Genomic DNA, 13,909 nt, shown 5'->3' with positions numbered 1-13,909 from the left:
AAAAGCCATAGGTGTTTTTTTTCTCTGTAGGTCACCCCAATGTCCAATGTGGAACACCCAAAACACTTTTCTCTACAAGTCCAACTTAGCAGCTGGCTTACTGACACTGCTAGACCCGGTCAAAACATGTTTGTGTAGGGGTCGTCAGGTCACTTGTATTTGGGCAGCTATCCTCTGTAACGGCGGCACACGGTGATGGAGAAATCATCCTACCACTCTCAGTGGTGTGCGCAGGTAGGGTAGTCTTTTCCGGTTCAGGAATTGGTTCTGCCCGGAGGTGAAGTCTGTTTCGCCGCAGCACTGCTCCTCCCCGTGTATTGACGATATAAGATCTTGGAGTAATACATTGTCAACTGCTGGTGTCTTCCAAGATTTTTCATGGTCAAGTTTGACCTAGACATTATCTCCTGGCTGTAGAGCAGAAAGATGTCTGGCACCATGACGTCGATTGTAATAGAAGTCTTGTTTAGTCTTCTCTTTAGCATCCTTTAGCGTAGGGAGAGTTGTGTGGATCTTCCTCGCCATCAGCAGTTCTGCTGGGCTAACTCCTGTGGTAGCTCTCATGTGCTATCGTTCAACTCCCTGCACTATCAGTGCATCTTCCTGCCGGAGGATTCTCTTTGCAGTCTGCACTGCTTTTTCTGCATGACTGTTTCCTTGAGGGTGGCGAGGACTAGACGTAATGTGTCTGAAGTCCAGCTGTCATGCCAACTCCTGGAATTCCGCACTTGAGTATTGAGGTCTGTTACTCACCACCTCGTCCGATGTACCAAACCTAGTGAAGGTTGTTTTGAGTCTCTGAATAACCTGAGCGCTGGTCCTTGACGGTAGATGCAGGATTTCTAGGTACCGTGAATAAAAATCAGATATCACAAGATAATCGTGCTTTTTGTGTTCACAAACGTCAAGAGCAATTAGTTTCCATGGACGGTCTGGGAGTGGTGTGGAGATGAGTTGCTCCGTCTGCTGAGCGTGCTTCTGCTCCTGAGGTCTTAGATGACTCTACAATGTTCTTAAGTCCTAGAGACCACTGAGCTTGGCAGTGATCTCATCCGAGGTAGGTAAGATTTAACGCTCTCTTTTGACTGACTCGTTTAGCCTTTTCAAGTCCACACATAGCCTGGCTTTGCCAGTGTTATTCTTCAGAACAGGCACCAATGGTGCACAGTTGGCTGTGTTACTGGCTCTATGATGCAGTTGTTCTCCATCCTGTGTATTCTGTCTTTGACTTTTTGTAATATTGGGAAGAGCTTACGGCGTGCGGAAAGAACATCGTACGGTTGGGCACCGTCTTTCGACTGTATTCTAACTGGTTCAGTTTTTAGTGAGCCATGCTCACTGTAAGCTTGCTGAAGTCCTCTAGTGGTGTGTGTCACTTCGTCAACTCATCGCACCAAGTTCATTCTGACTGGCAGGGACTGGCTGAGTAGATTCTTGACACTTCTGCCGCGCGCCACATATTCTTTGAAGGGGTAATCCTTCCCTTTTAGCCAACTGTTGCTTTAAATCGGCCCAGACACAACAGTTCACCTCCTGGGCTGTCCGGAGGAATGTCAGCAGGTTCCAGTGCTCTCAGTGGGGTGAGTGTGTGGAATGCATACTTGCCAACCCTCCCGGATTTTCCGGGAGACTCCCGAAATTCAGCGCCTCTCCCGAAAACCTCCCGGGACAAATTTTCTCCCGAAAATCTCCCGAAATTCAGCCGGAGCTGGAGGCCACGCCCCCTCCAGCTCCATGCGGACCTGAGTGAGACAGCCTGTTTTCACGTCCGCTTTCCCACAATATAAACAGCGTGCCTGCCCAATCACGTTATAACTGTAGAATGATCGAGGGCGAGTTCTTGGTTTCCTTTGTGGGTTTATTGTTAGGCAGTTTCATTAACGTCCTCCCAGCGCGGTAACAACACACAACAACAGCAGTCACGTTTTCGTCTACCATAAAGCAGTTTGTCTGCCGTAAACAGCAATGTTGTGACACTCTTAAACAGGACAATGCTGCCATCTACTGTACATGCATATGTGACAATAACATCTAGGGCTTTTAGAGAGTGCAGTGCACAACTGCGCACACAACAAGGAGACGAAGCATAAGAACGAGGAAGATACTGCCGTGGCGACGCCGACGACGAGTAAGATGAAGAAATACGCTTGTAAGTTCCAAGCCGCAGCTGCGATTGGACCTGGATAGCCTCCGGGAAGAAGTAATGGACTACCAAGCAACGTTCCTGTGAGGGGCGTGGCCTGCGGACCTGCAGCGAGGCAGGACGTGTCGGGACCGGCTTCGAGATTAGCGACAGGTGAGTGGATGACACAGCTGAGTGTGTTTGTCTGATCACCTGTCGCTCTGTTAAAAGCAGCAGTCGGGAAGAAGAGAGGAGGTGGAGCACGAGCGAGAGCGAGAGCGAGACAGACGAGAAAGACATTTGCTGAAAAGCACGAAAATACTGAAAATAAAACCTTGTTCGAAACCCTGAACACTGCTGCCATGTCCGTGGTTGGTGGTCAGAAGAACCCGGTGGAACCAGACTTCCACAATTTGGCGCCCAACTCGGCTGGACCACCGGAAGCCGGGGAAGACGACACCCTGACGGCTCTCGCGGGAGCTCTCTCTGAGCTGGCAGGGATCACCCGCCAACAGTGCCAGGTCCTGCGGGCGTTAGCGGACCAGGGGGGCGGCGCACTGTCAGTGCCGACGACCGTCACCATCCCCCGCATGGGAGAAAAAGAAGATCCCCATGCCTTTTTGGACATTTTTGCGGCCACGGCGAGAGCATGCGCGTGGCCGGAAGAAGAGTGGGGAGTGCGGCTCTTGCCGCTCCTGACGGGGGAGGCGCAGCGTGCGGCGCTCAGCCTGCCGGCGCCCTCCAGAGTGCGCTTTGAGGACCTGAGGAGGGCGGTGCTGGACCGGACGGGAGGCACCGCCGAAGATTGCCGACGACGGTTCCGGTCCATGCGTCTGGGGAAGGAGGACCGGCCATTCGCCTTTGGCCAGCGGCTCCAGGAGGCGGCGACGCGCTGGCTGCAGCCGGGAGAGGGAGATGGCTGACTGCTGGACCAGATCGTACTGGAGCAGTTTGTGGAGGCGATCCCGATGCGGACGGCGAACTGGATCCGGTACCACCGGCCCCGGGACCTCGCAGCAGCGGTGACCCTCGCCGAGAACCACCTGGCTGTCCACCGCGAGGAGAGAGAACGACACATTCCCCACTTTTTCCCACGTGACCCTCCCTCTACTCTGTCTCCGCAGGTCCCGGCTGCTGCTTCCAGAACATCTCCCGCGCAGACGGCCCCTCAAACGCTTGGGCAGGCGTGCTGGAGGCGTGGGCGGCCCGGTCGCGCGCGTCACGGACCTCCGCAGGTGGAGGTGGGGCGCGTGAGCCGAGTGGCCGCTCCTTCAGTGCCCTCCCCCGGCCCGGGGGAGACGTACGGTATGAAGGTAACGATACAGGGGAGTACATACCAGGCGATGGTGGATTCGGGCTGCGGACAGACCATGATCCACCAGAACCTGGTTCGACCCGGGGCTTTGAGGCAGGCAACACGGCTAAAAATCAGGTGTGTTCATGGGGATGTGCACGAGTACCCTATGGTGCCAGTAGAAATTTGGTATGAGGGCCAAAAGCATAGGGTCGAGGTAGCTGTAAGTACGCACCTCTCGCACCCCGTAATCTTGGGCACAAATTGGCCGGGGTTTAACCATTTACTGACACAATGTGTGGGGGTGCGTTCACGGACCGTAGGAAAGGGGAGCATCCGCGCGGTTCTCAGTGGTGACGCGGGTCCGTCCGATACTGCCGAGCGGGAACCGGTGGGGGCTTCGCGGGAAGCCCTCCGGCCCCCCACTGGCACCCTATGGAGGATTTTCCGCTCGAGCAGTCTCGCGACGAAACTTTGCGCGCGGCCTGGGACCAGGTGGATTACATCGACGGTCAGCTGGTGCGCCCGGGAGCAGCGCGGGTGTTCCCTCACTTCTCGATTATGAGAGATAGACTATACCGAGTGAGCCGTGACACTCAGACCGGAGAGGAATCCACCCAATTGTTGGTGCCAAAACGCCGCAGGGAAATGGTTTTCCAGGCGGCGCATTACAATCCCATGGCTGGCCACATGGGGTATAATAAAACACTAAATCGGGTCATGGTCCGATTCTATTGGCCGGGCATCCGGGCAGACGTGCGCCGCTGGTGCGCTGCCTGCCCGGACTGTCAGCTGGTGAACCCGGCGGCCACCCCAAAGGCGCCTTTGCGCCCATTGCCGCTCATGGAGGTCCCCTTCGAAAGAATGGGTATGGACCTCATCGGACCATTCCACCCGAGCACACGGGGATATCGCTTTGTGTTAGTCCTAGTGGATTACGCAACACGCTATCCCGAAGCAGTGCCCCTGCGCTCCATCTCTGCAAAGAGTGTAGCGCAGGCCCTGTTTCAGGTCATCTCCCGAGTTGGAAGCCCGAAAGAGATTCTGACTGACCAGGGCACGTCCTTTATGTCACGCACGATAAAGGAACTGTACGGATTATTGGGAATTAAAGCGATCCGCACCAGCGTATACCATCCACAAACAGATGGGCTGGTGGAGAGATTGAATAAAACGCTGAAAACCATGATCCGTAAGTTTACACATAAGGACAAACCAAATTGGGATAAATGGCTGGATCCCCTACTGTTTGCGATGCGGGAGGTACCTCAGGCCTCCACAGGCTTTGCGCCTTTTGAGTTACTATACGGCAGGAAGCCGCGCGGAGTATTGGACGTAATTAAGGAAAGCTGGGAGGAGGGGCCAAGCTCCAGCAAAAACGAAATTCAATAAGTCATGGACATGCGAGCAAAACTCCACACGGTGGGGCACTTGTCACGCGAGAATTTGCTCCGTGCCCAGGAACGTCAGCAGCGCACGTATAACAGGGGGACTCAGCTTAGAAAATTTTCACCGGGAGAAAAAGTGCTTATATTACTCCCCACATCCAGCTCGAAATTACTTGCGCGCTGGCAAGGACCCTTCGAGGTCACACGGCAAGTGGGTGATGTGGACTACGAGGTCCGGCGCTCGGACCGGGGCGGAGCCACCCAAATTTATCATATAAACCTCCTGAAAGCATGGAAGGAGGCGGAGCCTGTTTCCATGGTAACGGTGGTTAAGGAGGAGGGGGAGTTCGGGCCGGAGGTCCCGCGCGCTGGTCCGCCCTTTCCCCTCCTCTGTGACGATCAGCTCACGTTAGCGCAGAGAGCGGATGTTGCTAAACTGCAGCAACGCTTCTCTGATGTGTTCTCCCCTCGGCCCGGGCGCACGAACCTCATCCAGCATCATATTGAGACCAGCCCGGGTGTTACGGTGCGGTCTCGGCCCTACAGGCTCCCCGAACACAAACGCAAAGTAGTTCGGGAGGAATTAAAATCCATGCTGGAGTTGGGGGTAATAGAAGAATCCCACAGCGCGTGGTGCAGTCCCATTGTTCTGGTAGGGAAGAAGGATGGGTCTGTGCGGTTCTGTGTGGATTACCGCAAGGTGAACGAAATTTCACGTTTTGACGCGTACCCAATGCCTCGGGTCGACGAGCTCCTGGATCGGCTGGGCGCTGCTCGTTTCTTCACGACACTGGATTTAACCAAGGGCTACTGGCAGATTCCCTTGTCACCAGAGTCCAGGGAAAAAAACGGCCTTTTCCACTCCGGAAGGTTTGTACCAATTTGTGTCACTTCCGTTTGGCTTGTTCGGTGCGCCCGCCACGTTCCAGCGCCTCATGGACCGTGTGCTGCGACCCCACGCTGCATACGCTGCGGCCTACCTGGATGATGTCATCATCCAGAGTAGCGGCTGGGATGAACACATGCGGCGGGTGGGGGCAGTGCTCGAGTCCCTGAGACAGGCAGGGCTCACCGCCAACCCGGCGAAGTGTGCAGTTGGCCGGAGGGAAGTACAGTATCTGGGGTACCACTTGGGAGGAGGGCAGGTGCGGCCGCAGGTAGATAAAACAGCGGCAATTACGACCTGCCCAAACCCCAAGACGAAAAAAGAGGTGAGGCAGTTTTTGGGTCTGGCGGGTTACTACCGGAGGTTTATCCCCCGGTTTGCGGACCTTACCAGCCCAATAACTGACCTCACCCGAAAGGGTGCTCCAGATCTGGTCCAGTGGACGGAGCAGTGCCAGCAGGCGTTTGAGAGGGTTAAGAAGGCCCTCTGCGAGGAGCCGGTCCTGCACATGCCTGATTTTTCTCTCCCGTTTTGTCTGCAGGCTGACGCGTCGGGCAGAGGACTGGGAGCGGTTTTGTCCCAGCAGGTGGAGGGCGTCGACCGACCCATTCTCTACATCAGCCGGAAGCTGTCCGAAAGGGAGGCAAGGTACAGCACAGTGGAGAGGGAGTGCCTCGCCATCAGGTGGGCGGTCGGGGCCCTCCGATACTACCTCCTGGGGCGCTCATTCAGCCTCTGCTCGGACCACAAACCCCTCCAGTGGCTCCACCGCATGAAAGATGCCAACGCGCGGATCACCCGTTGGTATCTAGCTTTGCAACCCTACAACTTCAGAGTGATTGGGGCACAGATGGCTGTGGCCGACTTCCTTTCCCGCTCCCTCACTGGGGGGGGGCGCGGCCGGACAGCGTCCCGGCCTGAGTCTGGCGGTGGACCTGCAGCGAGGCGGGACGTGTCGGGACCGGCTTCGAGATTAGTGACAGGTGAGTGGATGACACAGCTGAGTGTGTTTGTCTGATCACCTGTCGCTCTGTTAAAAGCAGCAGTCGGGAAGAAGAGAGGAGGTGGAGCACGAGCGAGAGCGAGACAGACGAGAAAGACATTTGCTGAAAAGCACGAAAAGACTGAAAATAAAACCTTGTTCGAAACCCTGAACACTGCTGTCATGTCCGTGGTTGGTGGTCAGAAGAACCCGGTGGAACCAGACTTCCACAGTTCCCTCTAAGTTGCGCGCCTGCGCAATTGCGCACTGCTCAAGCGTCCTCTGCGCACAGCAAATCTATGCCGCGCACCAAATCAAATCCCATCTGAATTCTAAACAAAAATAAACACATTTATTCTGTATAATTTTGCAATGCAACTCTGAGTGACAGTGACAACAAGCGGCCCTAACGGTGTTCGTCAACACCGTTCAATTATTATAACGTCTATCGAGATGCTTCGAGGACAAGAATTATGTCGATCACAAGAATTATGTCGATCACTTTATTGAGCAAAACTGTTTATATTCGGCCATAACCACACCAAAAACATGAGTAAAAAACTTCTATCTCGAAAAACTAGTCATTTTCTGCCGTACAAAAGCAACTTGTCATCTGTCACCAACACGCATAGCACTAAGCCACTGGTGCGTTTATGGCCACACAAAAAGTCGGACAACTCAAACACCACACAAAGTTACACTATGACTCCTCAGTCATACGTGTGCTTATTCTACTGTCATTTATTATTAATGTTAATTTATTGATATTAATCATGGAATGCTGTTACTAGAGAAAGTTACAGGAATGCACACTTCATCCCATGCTTACATTTCATTGTGCAACATGAGGATGTTTAAGGGGAACTAAATGTGATCTCTGAAAGGGGTACAAATGATTTCCAAAGCAGGTTCCCCACCCAGACATATTGTACAATACTAATCCATAGCTTATGAAAAACAAGATTTCTTTTATTTTCATTAGAAGTGGGCCAAATCACTAATATTACTAAATAATCTCATGAAAATGACTCCTCTCATTTGAGTGTTATTATAAAAGATTGGTTTGAGACAGGTGTGCTGCTGGTATTGCCACGTGTGATGTTTTTCACATGTGCTCCACTGAATGCTCAGGGAGTTTTTGTGTTTGCTCACACACATGAACAATTAGAGGGAACATTGCTACCAAGTGCTTGGCAGTGAAGATCTTCCTCAGGAAGCAAAGATTGACCGGTTTTGGGCCATGCTAGGGAAAGATGGAAGATTCCAGACTATACTGTAGTGCATTTGATGAAAGCACTTTTGGGCGTGCCGCACAGCAATGCTTCATCAGAGAGGGTGTTCAGCATGGTTAGAAAAATAGTGACAGAGAAGAGAACAAGGATGGACAATTCAACCCTTAACTCAACAATGAGTAGATGAGTGTTATGTGTGTGTATATGTGTAAATAAATGAACACTGAAATTCAAGTATTTCTTTTATTTATGTATATATATAATATATATATATATATATATATATATATATATATATATATATATATATATATATCAGTGACGTGCGGTGAGGTTGATGGCTGGTGAGGCACTGACTTCATCACAGTCAGATTTACAAACATATGAACCCTAAATAGTATCTTATTCACCATTTGATTGGCAGCAGTTAACGGGTTATGCTTAAAAGCTCATACCAGCATTCTTCCCTGCTTGGCACTCAGCATCAAGGGTTGGAATTGGGGGTTAAATCACCAAAGTTGATTCCCAGGCATGGCGCCGCTGCTGCCCACTGCTCCCCTCACCTCCCAGGGGGTGAACCAGGGGATGGGTCAAATGCAGAGGACACATTTCATTACACCTAGTGTGTGTGTGACAATCATTGGTACTTTATCTTAACTTTAACTTTACACATACAAACTGTAGCACACAAAAAAGCACTTTTAATTTAAAAAAACGTTATTATGGTCTTACCTTTACTTAGAAATTAAGTCCATGCGCCGCAACTAAAGCCCTCACTTAAACTTTCCACGTGCAAGATTGAATCTATTTAAAAAAGTGTAACCGAGGGTTTATAAATGTCGCCTATACTGTATGAAACTACAAAATAACAAACACGGAGGCTCCAGTTTACACGAGGACCACTTTATTTACCTTCTTTCAAAAACCTCCGCAACGTGACATCACTTCCGCTCTTAGCGCCTTCAAAATAAGAGCTCAAGGCATATACTGTATAACAGCGCATAACAGGAACTTAACATCACAAAGAGGAAAGCCCATGAAAATAGGTTACAAAAGTTATTTAATAAGAAGCCAAAAAGTGCGAAAACAATAATGTTCGTGTTGGAGGAGTTGTGAATTAGGTACACCTGCAGTCTGCAGGTGTATCTAATGTTGTGTCCCTGCAGTCATTCACAACTCCTCCAACACCAACATTATTGTTTTTGCACTTTTTGGCTTCTTATGAAATATTTTTTTTAAATAGATTACATCTTGCACGTGGAAAGTTTAAGTGTGGGCTTTAGTTGATATAACAATTCTACGGCGGGGGTGCAGGAGGCGAGCCTCAGCCAGTGCGTCTTTTGCAGCCGTTTTATGATCGCTCAGCACAAGAAATACTTTACACACATACAGTTGTTGACAAAATACACTGTACATTATATACCTCAGCTAACTAAACTATGGAAATGTATAATATAGTTTATATAGCAATACAGTCTCACTGCACAGCAGGCCAGCAGTTAGCCGAGTCATTGCGCAATCCATGTTGCGGCACTGAGTGACGTGCCTCAACTGGCTGCTGTTCACCGCACCGTCTCTTCTCAGTATTTGAACGGCAAATGTGAAAATTCAGCGATTTAATAAAAATAATCTAAAACTGGTGAAGTTAAATGGAAAATAACTTTATAGTATAATCACAGGATACATATAACAATTTTTTTTTTTTTTTTTCTTTTTACATTTTTTTTCTTTCCATGATGGCAGGTGAGGCCCTGCCTCACCTGCCTCTAGTCACTGCACGTCACTGATATATATATATATATATATATATATATATATATATATATATATATATATATATATATATATATATATATATATATATATATATATATATATATATTGGCGCAGTGGAAGAGTGGCCGTACGCGACCCTAGGGTCCCTGGTTCAATCCCCACCTAGTACCAACCTCGTCATGTCCGTTGTGTCCTGAGCAAGACACTTCACCCTTGCTCCTGATGGGTGCTGGTTAGCGCCTTGCATGGCAGCTCCCTCCATCAGTGTGTGAATGTGTGTGTGAATGGGTAAATGTGGAAGTAGTGTCAAAGCGCTTTGAGTACCTTGAAGGTAGAAAAGCGCTGTACAAGTACAACCCATTTATCATTATTTATTTATATATATATATATATATATATATATATATATATATATATATATATGAAATACTTGACTTGGTGAATTCTAGCTGTAAATATACTCCTCCCCTCTTAACCATGCCCCTCCCCACCTCCCGAAATCGGAGGTCTCAAGGTTGGCAAGTATGGTGGAATGCGTTCTCACTTAATACATTGACATCAGCTCGTGTGTCAATTTTAAATTCCATTGGGATGGAATCCACCTGTAGCTGAACAGTCCACCTTTTTTCTCGTCTCCACTGCACACTGAACCTAAGAAATAGGATGTCTGTTCAGTGTGTCCAGTCTCTGTGACTTCATTCACTGACCTGTTGCAACACACCAAATGTCAGATTTAATGGCAGTTGTGTTATGTAGCTTTACTTGCAGGGCATTTTCCCTCTCTGGCACGCCACATTTGCAGCTTTGAGTGATTTTCTCCTCACTCCCTCGGCTTCCGTCTGCTCCAACGTTTAACCTCTTTTGTGCTCACTTCTGTAAGCAGTAGTTCATCCTCAATATATTTAGCTTCAAAAAGATAAGGTTGTCCGAAAATAGTCGTCTTTGTTGTCCATTAGTTAGTCTGCCATGATTACAACACACGCGTCTTTGATTCTGGATGGAGGTACACAAGTTGGCAGAAGTCAGACGTGCGCTGCTATGGAAACAGATCAATGCGTGGAAAAAAAATCCAGAAAATTATTAAAATTCAATATTAAACATGTCTGTTATTACATTACTTGCACTGTAATAAATATTACAGTGCAAGTATGTAAAAGTAAAACTAGACACGTTCCTAACAATATGTAACATGTTCAATATTGTATTTTAATAATTTTTTTCTTCCACTCATTGATCGGTTTCCATAGCAGCGCACTTCTGCCAACAACTTGTGTACCTACATCCAGAATCCAACACGCGTGTGTTATAATCATGGTATGCATGCATGCATAGATAAATAGGTACAGTATATATCTATATAAAAAACGTTGCTGAGGGTTTTGAAGTTGTTTTAGAAAGCTTTGAAGGCTACAAAGGTCCTGCTGGGCTTTCTCGCATTTTCCACATTTATTTTCATTCCCCCATGTTTTGTCTTTTGTCATGCCTGTTGTTTCCAATTATTTTGTTGAGAACACACCTCCTTTACTGATCCCATCTTGTCTTCCTGCAGGTTTACTTGTGCCGCAACCTCCTCTGACCGCCTGACGGTCTGTATTGTCAGTGCATGAGTTAAATCCGCCATTAGCTGTAGCCTGCGCGAGAGATCCTTGTCAATTATTATACGGTCAGGGATATTTTCATCCTGAGAGGCACCGAACATATCTGATCATACAGGGATCTCCAGGCCGCTGGACACGCTGGTGAAAACATGCCCTCTTGTGGATAATATTCCTCCTAGGAAAAAAAATACTTGTCAAACTTTTTCACCACGCAGTCAAAGTGGTTTCTATGTCAGTCTTCGACAATGGTGAACGATTTATACAAACCCCGTTTCCATATGAGTTGGGAAATTGTGTTAGATGTAAATATAAACGGAATACAATGATTTGCAAATCATTTTCAACCCATATTAAGTTGAAAATGCTACAAAGACAACATATTTGATGTTCAAATTGATAAAAAAAAATTTTTTTTTGCAAATAATCATTAACTTTAGAATTTGATGCCAGCAACACGTGACAAAGAAGTTGGGAAAGGTGGCAATAAATACTGATAAAGTTGAGGAATGCTCATCAAACACTTATTTGGAACATCCCACAGGTGAACAGGCAAATTGGGAACAGGTGGGTGCCATGATTGGGTATAAAAGTAGATTCCATGAAATGCTCAGTCATTCACAAACAAGCATGGGGCGAGGGTCACCACTTTGTCAACAAATGTGTGAGCAAATTGTTGAACAGTTTAAGAAAAACCTTTCTCAACCAGCTATTGCAAGGAATTTAGGGATTTCACCATCTACGGTCCGTAATATCACTAAGGGTTCAGAGAATCTGGAGAAATCACTGCACGTAAGCAGCTAAGCCCGTGACCTTCGATCCCTCAGGCTGTACTGCATCAACAAGCGACATCAGTGTGTAAAGGATATCACCACATGGGCTCAGGAACACTTCAGAAACCCACTGTCAGTAACTACAGTTGGTCGCTACATCTTTAAGTGCAAGTTAAAACTCTCCTATGCAAGGCGAAAACCGTTTATCAACAACACCCAGAAACGCCGTCGGCTTCGCTGGGCCTGAGCTCATCTAAGATGGACTGATACAAAGTGGAAAAGTGTTCTGTGGTCTGACGAGTCCACATTTCAAATTGTTTTTGGAAACTGTGGACGTCGTGTCCTCCGGACCAATGAGGAAAAGAACCATCCGGAATGTTATATTAGTGCCCAAGACATGTTGTATTAGTGCCCAAGACATGGGTAACTTACACATCTGTGAAGGCGCCATTAATGCTGAAAGGTACATACAGGTTTTGGAGCAACATATGTTACCATCCAAGCAACGTTACCATGGACGCCCCTGCTTATTTCAGCAAGACAATGCCAGGCCACATGTTACATCAACGTGGCTTCATAGTAAAAGAGTGCGGGTACTAGACTGGCCTGCCTGTAGTCCAGACCTGTCTCCCATTGAAAATGTGTGGCGCATTATGAAGCCTAAAATACCACAACGGAGACCCCTGGACTGTTAAACAACTTAAGCTGTACATCAAGCAAGAATGGGAAAGAATTCCACCTGAGAAGCTTAAAAAATGTGTCTCCTCAGTTCCCAAACGTTTACTGAGTGTTGTTAAAATGAAAGGCCATGTAACACAGTGGTGAAAATGCCCTTTCCCAACTACTTTGGCACGTGTTGCAGCCATGAAATTCTAAGTTATTTGAAAAAAAAAAAAAAAGTGTATGAGTTTGAACATCAAATATCTTGTCTTTGTAGTGCATTCAATTGAATATTGGTTGAAAATGATTTGCAAATCATTGTATTCCGTTTATATTTACATCTAACACAATTTCCCAACTCATATGGAAACGGGGTTTGTATATATTGTCTGCTTCGTTGCCCATTGCATAAATCAGGCAGCTCACCTGCACGTTTCCGTCCTCTTGGTTGAGTTTAGTCGCTAGTCTGTTACCGCTCAAAGCGCTGTCGTCAGTCTAACCATTCCGTCGGTTTAGGCAAAACTCGCTGGGGGATTTAACTTCGTCATGTGGTCGCATATTTCCGTCTTTAATTTTTGTGACTCACGGGACACTTCTGACACGGTGTAAAATGATCAAGGGAGTGTTCCTGGTTTCTTATGCAAGTTTATTTTAGGCGGTTTTTATTAACTTCCTCCCAGCACGGTAACACAAGAGCAGCAATCACGTTTTTTGGTCTGCCGTAAACATAGCAATGTTGTGACACTCTTAAATATGCAACACTGCCATCAACTGTACATGCATATGTGATAAGAACTGTACTAGATATTAGTTTATGTGGTTACGGCTGACCCTAATCGAAAAAACTAAAATGGCACGCCGTACTTAACTTTTTAGTATGCGGGCGGAGGCTGAAAAAGTTTAAACACCTCTGATTTGAATTATTAGAAGCTCTCGAAATGAAAATACAATATGCTTAATATATACAAAATTCAGTTGGGTAATTAAAAAAATAAATATCAACTTAAATTTATTTGAAAAATTACAACCACCATAATAAAACACTTGAATGTAACTGGACATTGTCTAGATCTGTCTAAGAAACATTTGAGAACTTCTCTTTTTAGTAAATGTACCTTTTAACTATAATTTCTAATCCACTCTGTATCTTATGTTGCCCCTGTTTTAAATTAAATTCATTTACTTCACCCATGTTTTGTAC

Source organism: Nerophis lumbriciformis, linkage group LG30 (genome assembly GCF_033978685.3).
Source record: "Nerophis lumbriciformis linkage group LG30, RoL_Nlum_v2.1, whole genome shotgun sequence".
Lineage (NCBI taxonomy): Eukaryota > Metazoa > Chordata > Actinopteri > Syngnathiformes > Syngnathidae > Nerophis > Nerophis lumbriciformis.
The sequence above is the reverse complement of the archived record's forward strand: the minus strand, read 5'-3'. Positions refer to the sequence as shown.